Source organism: Chlorocebus sabaeus, chromosome 4, assembly GCF_047675955.1.
Source record: "Chlorocebus sabaeus isolate Y175 chromosome 4, mChlSab1.0.hap1, whole genome shotgun sequence".
Lineage (NCBI taxonomy): Eukaryota > Metazoa > Chordata > Mammalia > Primates > Cercopithecidae > Chlorocebus > Chlorocebus sabaeus.
The window spans coordinates 2,904,085-2,923,626 of NC_132907.1; the positions used below are offsets into that span (position 1 = coordinate 2,904,085).

The 19,542-nt window shown below is 39.3% G+C and overlaps 1 protein-coding gene and 1 long non-coding RNA gene across 5 annotated transcripts in view; one reads left to right on the top strand and one right to left on the bottom strand.

Moving 5' to 3' along the window:
• Positions 1-19,542, top strand: part of KIAA0825 (KIAA0825 ortholog) — a 495,887-nt gene that overhangs the window by 277,440 nt on the left and 198,905 nt on the right. The gene's annotated exons all lie outside the window — the stretch shown is intronic.
• LOC140711484 (uncharacterized) overlaps positions 1-19,542 on the bottom strand; it is a 297,959-nt gene that overhangs the window by 39,504 nt on the left and 238,913 nt on the right. For both annotated transcript variants that reach the window (XR_012092702.1, XR_012092701.1), the window contains one exon: positions 11,949-12,068. This is a non-coding gene — a long non-coding RNA (uncharacterized lncRNA). The remainder of the gene's footprint in view (positions 1-11,948; positions 12,069-19,542) is intronic.

A 19,542-nucleotide genomic window follows, 5' to 3' on the forward strand; every position in this document is an offset into this window, starting at 1 on the left:
ACTTTCTGTCTCTCTCTTTCTCTCTTTTTGACTCCCTCTTTGTCTCTCTGTCTCTCTCTCTCTCTCTTTCTGTCTCTTTCTCTCTTTCCTTTCTGCTGGTCTTTCCCTGCCTCTGCCAGCTGCTTATGCTGCTGTTCTTCCCTCTCCTTCCCCTTTTGATGGCTTCAGCAGTGTAAGACTGCCGCCTCCTTGGGTTTTTGCACTGAGTGCAATAACGCCATGATTTCCTCATGGTATTTAACGGGGGTTCCCCCAGAGGTTAGTAACTCCCTTTCTTTCCATATTGCAGCATGACATGTAGGATTAGATAAGCATACTTGCTATCTAATAAGCATACATTTATTCTTTTTCCCTTTCCCAGTTCTAAGGCTCAGGTAAGTGCCACTAGTTCGCCTAACTGTGTGCTGGTCCCTGGGGGAAGAGACTTACTTTCAAGTACGGTTACATTACTAACTATGGCATAATCTGCCCTTCATATCCCATTTTCCACAAAGGAACTTCCATCGATATATAGGTTAAGGTCAGGATTAGCTAAGGGGACTTCTAAGAGATCATCTCAGGCAGCATAAGTCTGGACTATAATTTGTTGGCAGTCATGCTCAATTGGTTCCCCATCCTCTGGGAGAAAAGTGGCAGGGTTGAGGGTCATGCACATACATATTTGAAGCACCGGTCCCGCAAGAAGTAGCACCTGGATCTAAGTAGGAGGTTGTCTGATAGCCATAAACTTCCTTTGGCACTTAGTATTCCATTTACATCATGAGTAGTCCAGTCAGTGAGATCCTTTCCTTGTATTATTTTAATAGCCTCTGACACTAAGACGGCCACCACTGCAACTACCTGTAAACAGTGAGGCCAGCCTTTTGCTACTACATCAGTTTCCTTACTTAGGTAAGGCACTGGTTGTGGGGTTGTCCCACGAGTCTGAGTAAGGACTCCAAGAGCTATCCCTGCTGTCTCTGTGATGTATAAAGAGAAGTTTTGTCCTGTGGGAAGGCTTAAAGCTGGAGCTTGTACTAGGGCCTGCTTTAAGGTTTTCAAGGCTGTTTCTGCTCCTGGCTCCCATTCTACCAGATGAATATTTGCCCTTTGGGTCTCTTTGATTAGAGTATAGAGGGGCCCGGCTATCTCACTGTATCCAGGGATCCATAGTCAGCAAAAGCCAGTGATTCCAAGGAACCCCCACAACTGTTTTAATGTCTTAGGGTGAGGATAAGCCAGTATCGGCTGTATTCGTTCCTTGCTGAGGGCCCTGGTTCCTCTGGCTAAGATTAGGCCTAGATATTTGACCTGCTGTAGGCAAAGCTGGGCCTTTGACCTAGACGCCATGTACCCTTGATTAGCTAGAAAGTTCAAGAGATCTAGAATAGCCTGCTGGCATGAGGCTTCTGAACATGTAGCCAAAAGTAAATCATCCACATATTGAAGGACCAGAGTGCCTGGACTTGAGAAGTGGCCTAGATCTTGGGCCAGTGCCTGACCAAACAGATGAGGGCTATCCCTAAACCCTTGGGGCAAGACCATCCATGTAAGTTGGGACATGTGGTCTGTGGGATCCTCAAAGGCAAAGAGAAACTGGGAGTCAGAGTGCAGGGGAATACAGAAGAAGGCATCCTTGAGGTCGAGAACAGTGAACCATTCTGCTTCCTCTGGTATTTGAGAGAGCAGGGTATAGGCGTTGGGTACCACTGGATATAGAGGAATTACTGCCTCATTGATGAGTCTAAGATCTTGCACTAGTCTCCACTAACTGTTTGGTTTTTGTACCCCTAGAATTGGGGTGTTGCAGGGAGTGCTGTATTTCCTTACTAAGCCTTGAGCTTTTAGATGTTTAACAATATCTTGTCATCCTTTATAAGCTTCAGGCCTTAAGGGATATTGCCTTTGATAAGGAAAAGTGGTGGAGTCTTTTAGCCTGATTTGGACTGGGTGGGCATCTTTTGCCCTTCCAAATTGTCCTTCCAATGCCCAGACATCAGGGTTGATTCCCTCCTCAAGTAGGGGACAACAGATCGGTAACTTGTTCCCCATATTCACGTAGATAATAGCTCCAGCTTTGGCTAATATATCCCTCCCTAATAAGGGTGTGGAACTTTCGGGCATAACAAGAAAGGCATGTGAAAAGAACAAAGTCTCCCAATTACAACTGAGGAGGTGGGAGAAATACCTTGTTACAGGCTGTCCCAGGATTCCTCAGATGGTAATGGACCTTGAGGACAGTCGTCCAGGACAGGAGATTAACACTGAGAAGGCTGCACCAGTGTTCAGGAGGAAGTCAATTTCCTGGCCCTCAATGGTTAAATGTACCCGGGACTCAGTGAGGGTGATGGCATGAGCTGGCGCTTGCCCTGGGCACCCTCAGTCCTGTTGTTGAATCATCTGGTTGGGGGCTTCTGACCCAGAGAACCTTTGTCCTCTGGGGCAATGCACCTTCTCTTGATTGCCTCAGCATAGTGGACATGGACGAGGGAACGGCTTGCATCTTGTTGGACAATCTTTATACTTATAACAAGCCCTACTGGGTAATTGGCCTTCTCCATTTTCTATCCTCTCCGAACCACCAAGGTTTGTTTGTCTGAGGGCCATGACTAAGGCTGCAGCCTTTCTCTGATCTTGCTTTTCCTTTTGGCCCTGTTCCTCTTGGTCCCTATTTTAGAACACTGAGGTTGCCAAGTTTAATAATGCCTCTAGATTTTGTTCAGGGCCCAGGGCTTGCTTTTGGAGCTTTCTCCTGATATCTGCGGCTGATTGGGTAATAAACTTATCTTTTAGAATCCACTGACCCTCGAGTGAGTTGGGTAACAGGGGAATATATTTTCTTAAGGCCTTCCGTAGCCGCTTGAAGAAGGCAGAAGGATTTTCTCCCTTTCCCTGAGTTGTGGACATCATTGAATAATTCATGGACTTTTTCCTAATTCTCCTTAGTCCTAGAACACAAGTCAACAGATGTTTGTGACTCCAGTCCCCATGATCTGAGTCGAGGTCCCAGTGGAGATCCATACTGGGGATGGCTTGCTGACCAATAGGGAATTTGTGCCTTTCTTCGGCTGTCATTCTATCATTTACTTCACTAAAACACCAGGTATCTTGAAACTCTCAGGCTGCAGCTAAAGCCACATTCTTTTCATTAAAGGCCAGGGTTTGATCTAACAGTAGCATGACATCTCTCCAAGTGAGATCGAAGGTTTGTCTTAGACCCTGTAGGACATCTACGTACCTATCAGGATCATCTGAAAAATTCCCCAGGTCTGCCTTGATCTACTTTAAATCAGAGAGGGAGAAGGGGACATGTACCTGGGTTGGGCCAAATTCCCCTCCCACTATAGCTTGAAGGTGACATAACTGATAGCCCAGGGGTGGTTGTGGTCCTTTCGAGATATCTTTGCTTCTGGGCAGGGGAGATTAGAGGAGGCTTATCATTAATATGAAGGGGAGCTATAAGGAGGCTAGTATATAGGGATAAGCTGAGAGGTCCTCCTGTGGGATGTAAATTGCAAGCTTTGCATAGTTGTGGATTCTCCTTCAATGAAAAGAAAGCTTGGACTTAAGGCATTTCACTCCATTTTCCTTCCCTCTTACAGAAAAGGTCAAGCTGCAAGATAATATTGTAATTTATACTTCCCTCAGGTGGCCATTTTCCCCCATAAGAGAGAGCATACTGGGGCCAAGCCATAGTGCAGAAAAAAATGAGCCACCTCTTTTTCAGGGTTTGCAGGTCAAATTGGTCCCAATGGCTTAGGATTCATTTTAAGGGTCAGCCTATTGATGCCTCTTTCCCATTTGAAAGACAAAACCGCCTATGGTTTTGGTTTGTTTTGTTTCTCCCCCTGCCCCAGAACCTGCAGTGGTCCCTGGACCCTGCTGATTGGAATAGTTGCACTCACCGATGCAGCAGCAGAAACACTAGTTTTCCTCCTAGACCACAAGGAGGACGGAGGAATGTCAGATTTAGTGGCCCTTACTGACACATTCTTGAAAACCTGCACCCTTGCCTGTCCTCCTAGACCACAAAGAGGACCAAGAAAAATCGGATTCATTGGCCCTTACTGATGCATTCTCGAAAACCTGTTAGAGTCCTAAGCATTCTCCTGTTAGTATTGGGACCTTACCCTGTCCTATAAAGATGTTATGCCCCAAAAATGAAGCAGAGGGCCAAACCCTGAGGGAGAGGAGGGATCTCCAGAGTTAGAAGAGTGATGCCTTTTTTGTTCTCACTTATATGAATAGGAAGGATATCATTTCTGAAGTTCCCCATATCCTAGCTCCCAGAATAGCTTTGGTTAGGCCTGCTAGTCTGAGAAGGGATCTTAAAGTTCCACATGAGATAGTCCCCCACCTTGACGGGGCTTTGGGCAAAAATTATGTCTTTCTGATTGGTAAGCCCAGGTGCCTAAAGAAGGTAACAGAGTCCTGAAGTTTATACTAGAAATCATTCTTACAGGAGAAACTAGAAAAGCACCAGAGACAGAGAGTGTTTTTTAGAAGCAGAACTAGCCTCAGAGAAGAGAGGCAAGAAGAAGTTTGTCTGACAAGCATTAGGACCCAGGATGCAAGGATCAGGATAGATAGGATAGATGAGCGAGTCTCTTTTGGGCGAAATGACTTTGAGAGTTCTGCTCATGTCCGCAGGGTCAACCAACTTGTTGTCAGGACCCCGGAGCAGAATGGCTTTCCTCTCTGTTGACCCTTGGCTCAGCCCAGAAGTACAGGAAAAGCAGAAGCTGGTTCCAGGCAAACCAATGCTCCCAACTCCAAAGAGTTGGGGGTTGTTAGAGAGCCCTTTCCCAGAAAGCCTGACACCCCTGTCTTTAGTCCAGTGGTCGTGCTAGTCGCTTTTAACTGGCCAGCAGGTGCCTGGTACTTAGCCCCCAAATTCTAAGGAAAAATAGGACAGAATAGCAAGTGAAAGGGGTCTGATGGTACTCACCGCTGGGCGATAGTCGATGGTCCCTTTGTGGTTGCCAAAATGTGTCCAGAATGGGTTCCTTCCAGTGGGTTCTTGGTCTTGCTGACTTTAAGAATGAAGCCATGGATGCTCGAAGTGAGTGTTACAGTTCTTAAAGATGGTGTGTCCAGAGCTTTTTCCATAAGATGTTCAGATATGTCTGGAGTTTCTTCCTTCCAGTGGGTTCGTGGTCTTGCTTGACTTCAGGAGTGAAGCTCCAGACCTTTGCAGTGAGTGTTACAGCTCTTAAAGATGGTGCATCTGGAGTTGTTTGTTCCTCCTGGAGGGTTTGTGGTCTTGCTGACTTCAGGGGTGAAGCTGCAGACCTTTGCAGTGAGTGTTATAGCTCATAAAGGTAGTGCAGACTCAAAGATTGAGCAGCAGTAAGATTTATTGTGAAGAGCAAAAGAACAACACTTCCACAGCAAGGAAGGGGACCTGAGCAAGTTGCCACTGCTGGCTCCGGTGGCCAGCTTTTATTCCCTTATTTGGCCCCACCCACATCCTGCTGATTGGTCCATTTTACAGAGTGCTGATTGCTCCATTTTACAGAGTGCTGATTGGTCCGTTTTTACAGAGTGCTGATTGGTGTGTTTACAAACCTTTAGCTCGACACAGAGTGCTGATTGGTGCATTTTTACAGAGTGCTGATTGGTGTGTTTACAAACCTTTAGACACAGAGTACTGATTGGTGCATTTTTACAGAGTGCAGATTGGTGCATTTACAAACCTTAGCTAGACACAGAGCACTGATTGGTATATTTACAATCTTTTAGCTAGACAGAAAAGTTCTTCAAGTCCCCACCTGACCCAGAAGCCCAGCTGGCTTCACTTCTCACTTATGTGCTAGGTGAGTCTCCTAAAGACAGAAGATAGTTGGTTAGTGAGTTCTTGTCCATTCTGCATCTCTGTATCTTTTAAATGGTGCATTGAGTCATTTACATTCAATGTTAGTGTTGAAATGTGAGGTACCATTGCATTCCTCATGCTCTATGTTGCCTATGTACTTTGGATTTTGTTTTTGCTTTTTAACTTGTATTTTTGTTTTATAGGTCCTGTGTGATTTAAGCTTTAAAGAGGTTCTGTTTTGATGTGTTTCTAGGATTTGTTTCAAGATTTAGAGATCCTTTTAGCAGTTCTTGTAGTGGTGGCTTGGTAATGGTGAATTCTGTCAGCATTTGTTTCTCTGAAAAAGTGCTTTAACTCCTGCTGCTTTAAAGTTTGTTTTGTTTGATATAAGAATAGCTACCCTGGTCACTTTTGGCGTCCATTTGCATGAAATACCTTTTTCCACCCATTTACTTGAAGTTTATGTGAGTCCTTAAGTGCTAGGTGAGTCTCCTTTCTTTCCTATATAATGCTTAGTTTTACTGGATACAGAATTCTTGGCTGATAATTGTTTTGTTTGAGGAGGCTGAAGATAAGGCCCCAGTCCCTTCTAGCTCACAGGGTTTCTGCTGAGAGATCTGCTACTAATTGGATAGGTTTTCCTTTAAACTTTACCTGGTGCTTCTGTATCATAGCTCTTAAGATTCTTTTCTTCCTCTTAACTTTGGATAACCTGATGACAATGTGCCTAGGTGAAGATCTTTTTGTGGTGAATTTCCACGGTGTTCTTTGTGCTTCTTGTATTTGGATGTCTAGGTCTCTCACAAGGCCAGGGAAGTTTTCCTTGATTATTTCCCCAAATATGTTTTCCAAACTTTTAGAATTCTCTTCTTCCTCAGGAACACTGATTATTCTTAGGTTTGGTCATTTAACATAATCCCAGATTTATTGGAGGTTTTGTTCATATTTTCTTGTTCTTTTTTCTTTGTCCTTGTTGGATTGGGTTAATTTGAAGACCTTGTCTTCAAGCTCTGAATTTCTTTCTTCTACTTCTTTAATTCTATTGCTGAGACTTTCCAGAGCATTTTGCATTTCTAAACATGTGTCCAAAGTTTCCTGAATTTTTGATTGTTTTTTCTTTAAGCTATCAATTTTCTTGAATATTTCTCACTTCACCTCTCGTATATTTCGGATTTCCTTGCACTGGGCTTTGCCTTTCTTTGGTCCCTCCCTGATTAGCTTAATAACTAACCTCCTGAGTTCCAATCAGGGATTTCTTCTTGGTTTGGATCCATTGCTAGTGAACTAGTGTGATTTTTGGGGGGTGTTGAACAGCCTTGTTTTGTCATATTACCAGAGTTGGTTTTCTCATTTGGGTAGGCTCTGTTAGAGGGAAGGTCTAGGGTTGAAGGATGTTGTTCACTTTCTTTGGTCCCATAGGGTGTTCCCTTGATGTAGTACTCTCTCCCTTTTCCTATGGATATGGCTTCCTGTGAGCCGAACTGCAGTATTGTCTCTCTTCTGAGTCTAGCCACCTAGCAAGTCTTCTCAGCAGCGAGCTGTACTGGGGGTTGTCTGCACAGAGTCCTGTGATGTGAACTGTCTATGGGTCTCTCAGCTGTGGATACTAGTGTCTGTTCTGGTGGAAGTGGCAGGGGGTGCAATGAACTCCGTGAAGGTTTTTACCTTTGGTGGTTTAATATTATATTTTTGTGCTGGTTGGCATCCTGCTAGGAGGTGGCACTTTCCAGAGAGCATCAGCTGTGGTATTGTGGGGAGGAACCGGTGGTGGGCAGGACCCTAGAACTCCCAATTATATGCCCTTTGTCTTCTGCTACTATGGTGGGTAGGCAAGGACCATCAGGTGGGGCAGGGCCAGGCGTGTCTGAGCTCAGATTCTTCTTGGGTGGGTCTTGCTGAGGCTTCTGTGGGGAATGGAAGTGAGATTCCTAGGTCACTGGAGTTGTGTACCTAAGAGGATTATGGCTGCCTCTGCTGAGTCATGCAAATTGTCAGGGAACTGGGGGAAAGCTGGCAATCACAGGCCTCACCCAGCTCCCATATAAACCGAAGGACCAGTCTCACTCCCATCATGCCCCCAACAACAGCGCACAGACCTTTTCCAGGCAGAGAGTCATACAGGTTTGAAAACCTGCCCCAGGCTCTCTGCCTCCCAGTTGTGGAAAAAAAGGGCTTGGTTATTCCCCGACCTGTGGAGTCTGCACACTGGATTTGTGCCCTTCCCCGAGTTCTGGCCAGGAGACTTCTCACCCTGTTCGAATTGTTACAAAGTTCAGCTAGAGATTTGCTTCTCCCTGTGTAGTTTTAACCCCTGCTCCTCTCCCATTGGATCCCTGTGGTGCCAGGCAGGAACGGCCCACTAGGGGACCCAGCAAGCTCCTAGGGCCTTTTTGCTGCTTCCTCTACCCCTGTATTTCGCTCGGCTCTCCAAATAGACTCAGCTTCAGGTAAAGTTGGAAACTTCTCCCACAAGCAGACCTTCAGTTTCTCCAGTGGCGGTGTGTGTTAGGGAGGGGAGGGTCTTCTTTTCCTACTTCTGCAGTTGAGGCACTGACAGTTTTAAGGATGTCTCCTGGGTCCTGCAGGAGCAGTCTGCTTTCTTTGGAGGGTCTGTGAGTCATCTCGGGATTGCTCGTTTGTTCTTGCAGTCAATCTGGAAAACCATTATTTTAAAATTCTGCACTTTTAATATATAGTATTTAATATAATTTTATACCCTCACAACAAAGTTGTAAATCCATTCTGCTTATTTTCTAATTTGATCAATTAACATAAGAAAATAAACTACAACTTCCCTCAAATAACTTAATTTGGGGCCATTTCAACTTGATCTGTATGTTGGAGCTGATTTCACTCAAGAATATTCTTGACTATTGAATGATAGCAGATTAAAAAAACTGAAGACATTTATTTTCTAAAGGGAAGAAATAGAAGCTAGTATGTTTAGAGCTTTTGTTATTCATCTGATAATATGCTGTATATTTATCCATAAACTTTTAATCCTGAACATTTTTCTGTAAAACATTTGTCATATTCTCAATTATAAAGATGAGAAAATAATTTCAAAGAAAGAATTTTCAGTCTCATGCACTTTACACATAGCCAAGTTGAGTTTCAAGTCCAAGGCTGACAGTCGACTCCAAAGCCACAAGCCCACATCCTTTTCAATACCGACTGCTTGCAAAATGCAAGTTGTAATGACATGTGACATGGACATTTTTCTTTCTAGGGACATGTATGTAACACGTATATGTTATTTTTAAAGATTTTATTGTAAATCATATCAAACAGTAGTGATACAAAACATAAATGTGAAGCTTCATAAAGTATCGTAAGGCAAACATTCATTTAAACACCACTGATAACCTATGCCCAGGAATAGAATATTGCCAGCACCCTTGAAGCTCCCCACCCTCACCACGCTCTTTATGAACACCATCCTCTTCTTTCTCCCATAAGATTACTACTATCTTTACTTCTAACATTATAGTCCAGACTTTTTTTTATGGTAAAATATACATAAAATGTACCATTTAACCATTTTAAACTGTATGGTTCAGTGGCATTAAGTATATTCACATTGTTGTATAATCATTACCACCATCCATCTTCAGAATTTTTCATCTTTTCAAACTGAAACTCTACCCATTATCAATAACTGTACCCGTTATTAATAACTCCCATTCCTCTTTTCTCCCAGCCCTAGCAACCACCATGCTACTTTCTGTCACTATGAATTTGACCACTCTAGGTACCCCATATAAGTGGAATCATATGATATTAATCCTTCTGTGACTGGCATATTTCTTTCAGCATGGTATCTTCAGGGTACATCCATGTTGTAGTACCTGTCAGGGTTTCCTTCCTTTTAAAGGTCAAACATTATTGCATTGTATGTATGTACCATGTTTGTTTATCTAGTTATCTATCAATATACAACTTGTACAACTTGGGTTGCTTCTACCTTTGGTCTATTATGAAGAATATTGCCATGAACATGGATATACAAATAGCTCTTTCAGTCCTTGCTCTCAGTTGTTTGGGGTATATACCTATAAACAGAATTGCTGGATTATTTGCTTCATTTTTTGAGGAACTACTATATTGTTTTCCATAGCAGCTGTACTATTTTACATTATCATTAGCAGTGCACAAGTGTTCTAATTTCTCCATATCCTTGCCAACAATTGTTACTTTTTGTGTTTTCATTGTAGATTTGTTCTTTTTGAAAACTTTGCATACATGAAATAATGCACATTTTCTTCTCATTCTGGCTTTTTTTTTTTTTTTTTTTTTGCTCAGCTTGTGAGATTCATGCATGCAGTTGAATGTAGCTGAAGCTGTACATTTTTATTACTCTGTAGTAGTCCATGTATGACAACATCAATTTATTACTTACTCCACTGCTGATGGACATTTGGATTGTTCTAGTTCTTAGTTATTATGAATAATGCTGCTGGGAACATTCGTATACATGAACGTTGGGGTATGTGTAGGCAATTTGTTTTTTATATACCTAGAAGTAGAATTGCTGGATCACGTGTAGGCATATGTTCAACATTAGATTGTGCCAAGTTGTTTTCCAAAGTTGTTGTACTAGCTTACATTTCCACCAGAAGTTTTTGAGTTCTCACTGCATCATATCCTTCCTACTGCAAATGTGGTTTTCGCCATTCTAATAATTACTGATGATGTTGAACATTTTTGTTTTTACATATTTATTGAGCATTTGGATAGTCTCTTTCATAAAATAGCCTCCTGCCCTTTTTTTCTATTGATTCTTTTGTCTTTATTGATTTGCATGAAAAAATATTGATAATGGGATGGATGGATAGGTAGATAGATAGAGGGACACAAACTTGTTGCTGCAAATGTCTTCTATTCCTTGCCTTTTCACTTTCCTTTTGGTTTTGAGATGCAGTCTCACTCTGAAGCCCAGGCTGGAGTGCAGTGGCGTGATCTCAGCTCACTGCAAACTCCGCCTACCGGGTTCACGCCATTCTCCTGCCTCAGCACACCGAGTAGCTGGGACTACAGGCACCTGCTACTAGGCCTGGCTAATGTTTTGTATTTTTAGTGGAGACGGGGTTTGACCATGTTAGCCAGGATGGCCTCTGGATCTCCTGACCTGGTGATCCACCCGCCTGGGTCTCCCAAAGTGCTGGGATTACAGGCCTGAGTCACCGCGCCCGGTCTCCTTTTCACCGTCTTAATGACGTCTTTGGTAAATAGAAGCTTTTAACGTCAATGTAGTAAAGATTATAAAACAACTTTCCTTTGTGGATAATGCTTCTTTTGCCCTTTCAAATAAACCTTTCCCTACCCCAAAGTCATGAAGATATTTTAAATTCGCTGTCAAGCTGGGCGTGGTGGCTCACACCTGTAATCCCAGCACTTTGGGAGGTCGAGACGGGTAGATCACCTAAGGTCAGGAGTTCAAGACCAGCCTGACCAACATGGAGAAACCCCGTCTCTGTTAAAAATACAACAAAATTAGCAGGGCATGGTGGTGCATGCCTGTAATCCCAGCTACCCAGGAGGCTGAGGCAGGAGAATCACTTGAACCCGGGAGGTGGAGGTTGCGGTGAGCCAAGATCTTGCCATTGCACTCCAGCCTGGGCAACAAGAGCGAAACTCTGTCTCAAAAACATAAAAATAAATAAATAAATAAATAAATAAATAAATAAATTACCTGTCAATAGATTCACAAAAAGGTGGAAGGCCGCTGAGAATTTCATTGAATTTACATTATAAGTATAGATGAATTTGTAGATAATTGATACCTCCATAAGATATCAATTGATCTTGGCTTGGTCCTCCAAGCTATGAACATTGTATATTTCTCCATGGGTCTTTAATTTTCCTTATTGTTCTCTTGTTTTCTGCAAAGGTATGTTGTCCATCTTGCATTAATATTTATTTTTAAGTATCTGGTATACTCAATGCTATTATAAATGTTATGTATTTATAACCTTCTGTTTTCTCTTTGTTGGTACACAGAAATCAAAAGATTGTTGATACTGAGTCTTTGTTCAACTCATGTATTCTGATAATTTTACTAGAACATTTTTGACATCTACTCAAATCATTTAATTGGAAGTAATATCTATTCATTTTTAATTATTAGAGCATTTTAATACGATTTTTTTCTTACCTTATTGCCTTGGTTAAGACCTTTAATACAGTATTAAATTGACATACACGGTGGTCATCATAAGCATCCTTCTGTCATCCTCGTCTCGAAGAAAGCCTGCTTGAAATTCTTCCTAAATTTCTATAAATAATGAAACATCAGGGTAAACTTTTGGACAATTTTTGTTTTATAACTTCAACTCCTTAACAATGCTATGGTATACGGAGAGATTACATTTTATCTAAAACTACCCTCAGTTCTTACTTATCAAAGCCTCTGTGTCACTGACTTTTCTAAAAATCAAAATCCTTAAAATTGAATCCTCTGAATTTTAGACATCTCACCTGATATTTTGATACTGACTTCTAAATTTATATATGTGACATTATTCCTTTCATTTTACAACAACTGTTTAAAATGTGATTTGGTGTGTATTCTGTAGTAACTTTACAAATCCTTGTTAATTAATTTAACAGTATGTTATTTGAAAAAAAAGATACACTTGACTGTTTCAATATATTTTACTAGCTGTATCTCTATTACTAAAAAATAGTGAGACAATTTTGGTGCAGATCCCTCAGATGGTTCTTAATCTGAGATAAGGGAGTCTTTATTTCCCTCAGTATAGTATATATATTTTTGATCACTCAAATGCCCCATTATTCCAGATTATTGAAATAAATAATTACAGCTGTCATTTTGGTTTAACGTGACAGTGAAAATAACTGTAAGAGATAAATCTCCCTTTTTTTTTTTTATTTCACTAGATTGAAAAAGCAATCCATGTGCTTTTCATCGACCTCTCTTCACCTCTCTTAATCAAGACATTTCTGTCTAAAATAATGTTTGGAAAAGGACAGACATAAAGAGAGCTGCATGAAAATGCTAACACATCTTCAGTTTCACTCTTTCAATAATAGCCATACTGTTCCTTTTGCTGTTATATGTGGACTCAGTCCTCCATCCTACCTCGAACCCTCATTGCTCTGACAAGATCAGTTCTGTGATTCAGGTTCGTTGAGATCAGCTAGGTGTACTCCATGATAATGATGATGATGAATGATGATGAAAGAGGTAGTAGTGATGATGCTGCTGGGTAGCTAAATTGTAGAACCTTTGAATAGATGTGCCATCCCAGTGTAAATAGAAAGTGTGATGGTTTTGTTAGGCATCCGTTTTATAAGATGGTGGATTTTCGCAAGTTTTTATATGAGAATTTTAAACAAAGCTCTCTGTTTGATATGAAGAAATATGGCACTTCATGTATTTTTAAATTCTGCTTTCATAGTATATTAGAAGAAACATTTTTCATTTTTCTTTCTATAAACTTATCATTTATCTAATGATTAAAGTAGTATCATCTGTATTATTACACAGGTATTATTTTGTTCTTGAAACTTTTACTTTTTGAAGTTGAATATTATTAACAGGCTTTCCTTTACCAACACAAAGAAACTTTTTTGGGAGACAGAAAACCACACTAAAATTATCAGAGGCCCATCAGTGGATTTATGCTTAGAAGGAATGGAAGGTAAATATGTAGGTCTGTGAAGACCATGTTCTTTCTCCTACTGAATTAATACATCTCAGGCCTCTCCCCAGCACTACATTATGCATTGTTTGGGTGAATAATTGCATGATGTTAATTTTGCAAGCTATAAAATTTTATTATGTTTTACTTTTTCTCCACTACAACCTGATGCCATTAAGGAGCTCAACTGATGTTTACACTTGATGTTCCAGGTTAGACAGGTGTAGCTTGCTGTGCTTTTTAAAGAGTAGCTAACATATGTATCATGTAACATATGTATCATGAGCTTTTTCACATAATGTCAGACTAATTAATGTATTCTATTTCACTGCAACAGGATCACATTAGTCTTAGTAACTTAATCATTCAGACTGGTCTATTGTCTTCCACCATGAACTTAAAATGACGTAAGTATACCTAGATGCACTGAATTGTGAAAAATATAACATATGTATGAATATGAACATTTTAAATGTGAACCAAAATTTGTCTTCACTCATTTTGTATAAATAACTCAGGTAGCATAACCATTAAAGTACGATTCTTCCTCCGTATCCTTGGATTCTGTATCCAGGGATTCAATTAACCTCAGATTGAAAATATTCCCACCCCCCAAAAATGGATGGTTTGTGTCTGTACTAGACATGTACTGACTTTTTTCAGATCATTATTTCCTAAACAATACAGTGTAACAACTATTTTCATAGCATTTACATTGTATTAGGTATTATAAAAACTCCAGAGATTATTTAAAGTATATGAGAGGATGTGTATAGATTAGAGCATCTGGAGCACCTATGCATTTTGGTATCCAAGAAGATCCTGGAACCAATCCCCCATGGATATCAAAAGAAAACTGTATAGGTTAAAAACATACCATATGTTAACTCAACCAAACAGTTTATTTATGATATCCAGGAAAATATGAACAGTGTTTTTCAGTGCACATGGGAAAACTTCTAGACACTCTTTAAAAATGAATTCTTTTAAGAGGAATGCTTTCTTTAACACATAATTGAAGAAAGTAAGATTGGTACTTACAGAGTTCACTGATGAAAATGAGGATATATTTCAGATTGCTTTTTAAGTATATAAGGTAGGTTTAGTAATTTTAAATAAATAGTTGGCCTATTTTCTTAAAGAACAGGACAAGTCTTATGCTACCAAATTCTACTACCGTGCTAAATGAGATTCAATACATGTCCTAATTTCATAAGGTTTGTGTTTGGACACAAAAAATGTGGGCCAAACTGACTGAGCTGATGTATAATTATAAGTCTACATGAAAAATGCAATTACAAGTAGTTCCATGGAATTGGAAACTGTGCTTTCTCACATTGTCTCCCGAGTGCCTGGTGAGACATCAGGCTTGGTGGTGGTGGAGAAATATGTGTTGAATGAATGTATGAGAGGAAGCATTTAGAATAAAAATGCATTGATGCTACAGGAAATAAGACATAAGATATTCAATACGGTTCACCACTGAGTTCTAAAAAACAATGTTTTTCTACTTTGATTTTTAAAAGAACCACAACCCCCAAGTCAATAGAAAAAGCTTCTGTAAATCAGCCACTAAAGTCTTATTAAATCACAAATACCAAAGACGTAAAAATCTATCTACAATTTTAAACAACTCATCATACTAAAACTCATCTGGGGAGAAAATATTCATAGGAATTAAAGTGCTTTATTTATAAGAGGCACAATTAAGATGGATGCTCAGTCATTTTTAGTGATTAGTACACTACCCCCTAGTTAATAGAATCCTCTAGCTTTCCCCAGCAGATGAGGGTGAGCTACTGCATTTAGGAGAAAACAGTACCTGTCTACATCTACAAACAGCTTATTTGGCAGAGTGGCATAAAACAAGTTCAATTTTGGTATGTAAAAAAGCATTATTAATATTTTTAAGGAAGAAGAAAGAAATACATGAAAAAATGGTTACAAATATATGTTACAGTATATGGTTTCATGTCTTTATATAAGGTAAATGTAACAATTTGAATAGTATTTATTTAGTAATCTGTTAAAAATTAATGGGCCATTATAGTCTTTATTATTGTAACAGAGAAAAAGACTCTCCTATTTCAAATTTGTTCAGTATGTAATAAATCTATTGGATTTTTAAATGTGTATATGTCATCACTCATGGCTTATTGATGAGAAATGTGTAATTAGGCAATTTGGTTTTGCAAGCATCATAGTGCTTATCTATAAACCTAGATCGTATATGCCTGTTATATACCTAGGCTATATGGTATAGCCTATTGCTCCTAGGCTACAAACCTGTGCAGCATGTGACTGTACCGAATACTATAGGCAATTGTAACAAAGTGGTATTTGTGTGTCCAAACATAACCAAATAGAAAAAGTACAGCAAAAATATGTTATTATAACTTTATAAGACCAATGTCTTCTATGTAGTTCATTATTGACTGAAATGCCATTATATGGCACATGTGGCACTATATATATATGTGTATAGCACACACACACACACACACACACACAAAGTAAATGAAAAGAAGAAATTAGAGCCTGGCATTTTATCCTATAACCTAAGCAGAGTCAAAACAACTACATTTTACTTAAAAAAGGATTTTTTCCCATGTAACATTTAGCTATCTATCCTGACTCAAGGAGATATAGTCATGAAAAGCCCAAAATACTGTAGCATATATACTACATAAAAAATACTGTTAGATTTTCTTATTGTAACATTAAACATAATTCTTCAATTCAGTTCAACCTTCAATGGTTCCTAACTTAATAGAGAGAATTATCACTCATCTGGTTGAATAAGCCAGGAATCTGGGTATTGTACTGAACCAGTCTTTCATTCAGACTCTCCATTTCCAATTCATCATATATCCATTTATTTCTCTCTCTCCAACCATTCCACTTCTGGTTTCATTTTCACCACCTTAGTCTAAGGTACCATCATCTCCTATGCAGATTACTTTAGGAGCTCATAACTGGCCTCTGTTCTTCTATCTACCCAGGTCCTATCCAGTCTCTGCAAGAACAAATCTGATTATGTTATTCTCTTGCTTTAAAAGTCTTCAAAAGCACTTAGAATGAAATCCTAACCTGAAACCTGGCCTACAACTCCTGCATGAGCTGCCCTGCCTATAGCTCCAGTTTCATTTCATTCCTCACTCACCATAGGTAACTTCTTATGCCCCAGCCTGTCATGACCTTCTTTCAGTTCTGGAAATGCTCTGTTCTCTTTCCCACTTTGGTGTCTGTGTATGTCCCTGGTCTCTAGACTATTCCTCAAATACACCAACCCTCTTCATTTAAGTTCTCATCAACTTTAATAATAATTCAATGCTAAATTATAATCCATATAGTAAAGAGAAAATGGGCTCATCTCCAGATTTAATCAATAATTATAAATTATAGAACTAACTTCATAAGCTCTTTAAAAAGTGTCAAAGAATAATAAATATAAACAACAGAAAAAGGATAGTACATGTAAATGAAGAATTAACCTAGGATTTATGAGTTGTAGGGGAAGAACAAGGGAAGAATGATACATGTTTATTTGAATAAAACCAAATAGCTGAAGAAAGATCTGAACGGATAAATTACAAAATTCACACAAGTTCCAAGCAAGAATCATGAGATAAGATCCATACCAACACCTTGAATTTTAAAGCAACTTTTCTGAGGTATAATTTATATACCACAAAACTTAGCTTTGTGAATATACAATCTCATAGGTTTTTTTTTCTAATTTTATAATTTCCATCACCCCAAAATGTTTCTTTATACAAATTTGCAGTCAATCCTTGTTCTCACCCTCAGCCCTAAAGAACCACAGATCTGCTCTGGACATTTTATATATAAAGAATCATATGATATCTATTCTATACTTGTACTCTGTGGTAATGTTTTTGAGGTACATGTATCAGTTTAAGTAGTTTCTTGCTTGTTATTGCTGAAGAGTATTCAATTCTTTTAAATGTACTGATACTTATTTAATGGCCTAGCATATGATCCGTATTGGAGAATGTTCCATTTGTGCTTGAAAAGAATGTGTATTCTTTGTTGGTGGAGTGTAAATTAGTTCAGCCATTGTGGAAGACAGTGTGGCGATTCCTCAAGGATCTAGAACTAGAAAAACCATTTGACCTGGCATTCCCATTACTGGGTATATACACAAAGGATTATAAACCATTCTACTATAAAGACACATGCACACGTATGTTTATTGCGGCACTATTCACAGTAGCAAAGACTTGGAACCAACCAAATGTCCATCAGTGATAGACTGGATAAAGAAAATGTGGCACATATACATCATGGAATACTATGCAACCGTAAAAACGGATGAGTTCATGTCCTTTGCAGGGACATGGATGAAGCAGGGAACCACAATTCTCAGCAGACTAACACAGGAACAGAAAACCAAACACTGCATGTTCTCACTTATGAGTTAGAGTTGAACAATGAGAACACATGGACACAGGGAAGGGAACATTACACACTAGGGCCTGTTGGGAGCTGGGGGGCTAGGGTAGGGATAGCATTAGGAGAAATATCTAATGTAGGTGACGGGTTGATGGGTGCAGCAAACCACCATGGCACATGTATGCCTATGTAACAAAACTGCACATTCTGCACATGTAACCCAGAACTTAAAGTATTAAAAAAAAAAAAAAAAGGGTTGTATATTGTACTGTCATTGGGTGCTCACTTCTATAACTATTAGTTCAAGCTAGTTCATACATTGTTTAGGGATTCTGTACTTCCTGATTTTCCATCTAGTTCTATAAACTATGGAGAATGAGGTATCCAAGTCTCCAAGAATTATTTTTCTTTTCACTTCTGCCAGTTTTTGCTTCTAGGGCCCTGTTTTGTGTTCCAGGGCCCTCTTTTTAAGGACACAGACATTTATAATTTTTATATCTTCATGAAGAATGTAATCTTTTATCATTGTGAAATGTCAGTCTTTGTTTCTGGTAATATTTCTATGTTTAAATCTACTTGTCTTATAATTGTATAGCCACTCCAGCTTTTTTATACTTTCTGCATGCATGATATATTTTTTTCTATCCTTTTACTTCCAACCTATTTGTGTCTTTGAAATTGAGTATGTCCCTTGTGGATCGCATATAGTTAGTTCTTGCTGTTGTTGCTTGGCCAGTCTGATGATATCTTCCTTTTGTTTGGAATATTTGATCAATTCACAATCATTGTAATTGTTTCTATGGTTGGATTTACATCTTCCATTTTTATGTCTTCTATATATCTTACATGCTTTTTGTTCCTTTGTTCTGCTGTTACTGTCTTTTCTTTGTTCGATTTTTTTATTGTAACATTAAACATAATTCCTCAATTCAGTTTTTTACCAATTTGAGGGTTTTCTTAGTGGTTACTCCAGATTTTAAAATATACATCTTGGCCACGTGTGGTGGCTGACGCCTGTAATCCCAGCACTTTGGGAGGCCGAGGTGGGCGGATCACGAGGTCAGGAGATCGAAACCATCCTGGCTAACACGGTGAAACCCTGTCTCTGCCAAAAGAGTACAAAAAAATTAGCCGGGTGTGGTGGTGGGTGCCTGCAGTCCCAGCTACTCAGGAGGCTGAGGCAGGAGAATGGTGTGAACCTGGGAGGCAGAGCTTGCAGTGAGCCAAGATTGCACCACTGCACTCCAGCCTGGGCGACAGAGTGAGACTCTGTCTCAAAAAAATAAAAAATAAAATAAATAAATAAATAAATAAATAAATAAATAAATAAATAAATAAAATATACATCTTATTCCATTTTAGTTCAGATAAATACTAGTTTAATTTTCATAAAATACCCAAACTTTGGCCCTGTGTTGCTCCATTCTCCTCCTTCTCTTTTGTGCTATCATTGCCATATATAATTCTACATATGTTTCAAACCCAATGAGACAGTTTTAATTATTGCTTTATACAATCTTCTGTCTTTTAAACCAGTTGAGAAAATAATTAAAATATATTTATTCAGCCTTTATGTTTCCCACATATTTACCTTTTCTGGTGCTCTTTATTTCTTCTTGTGGATTCTATTACTATCTGTTACCTCAGAAGCCAAGAAATAAAGGGGAA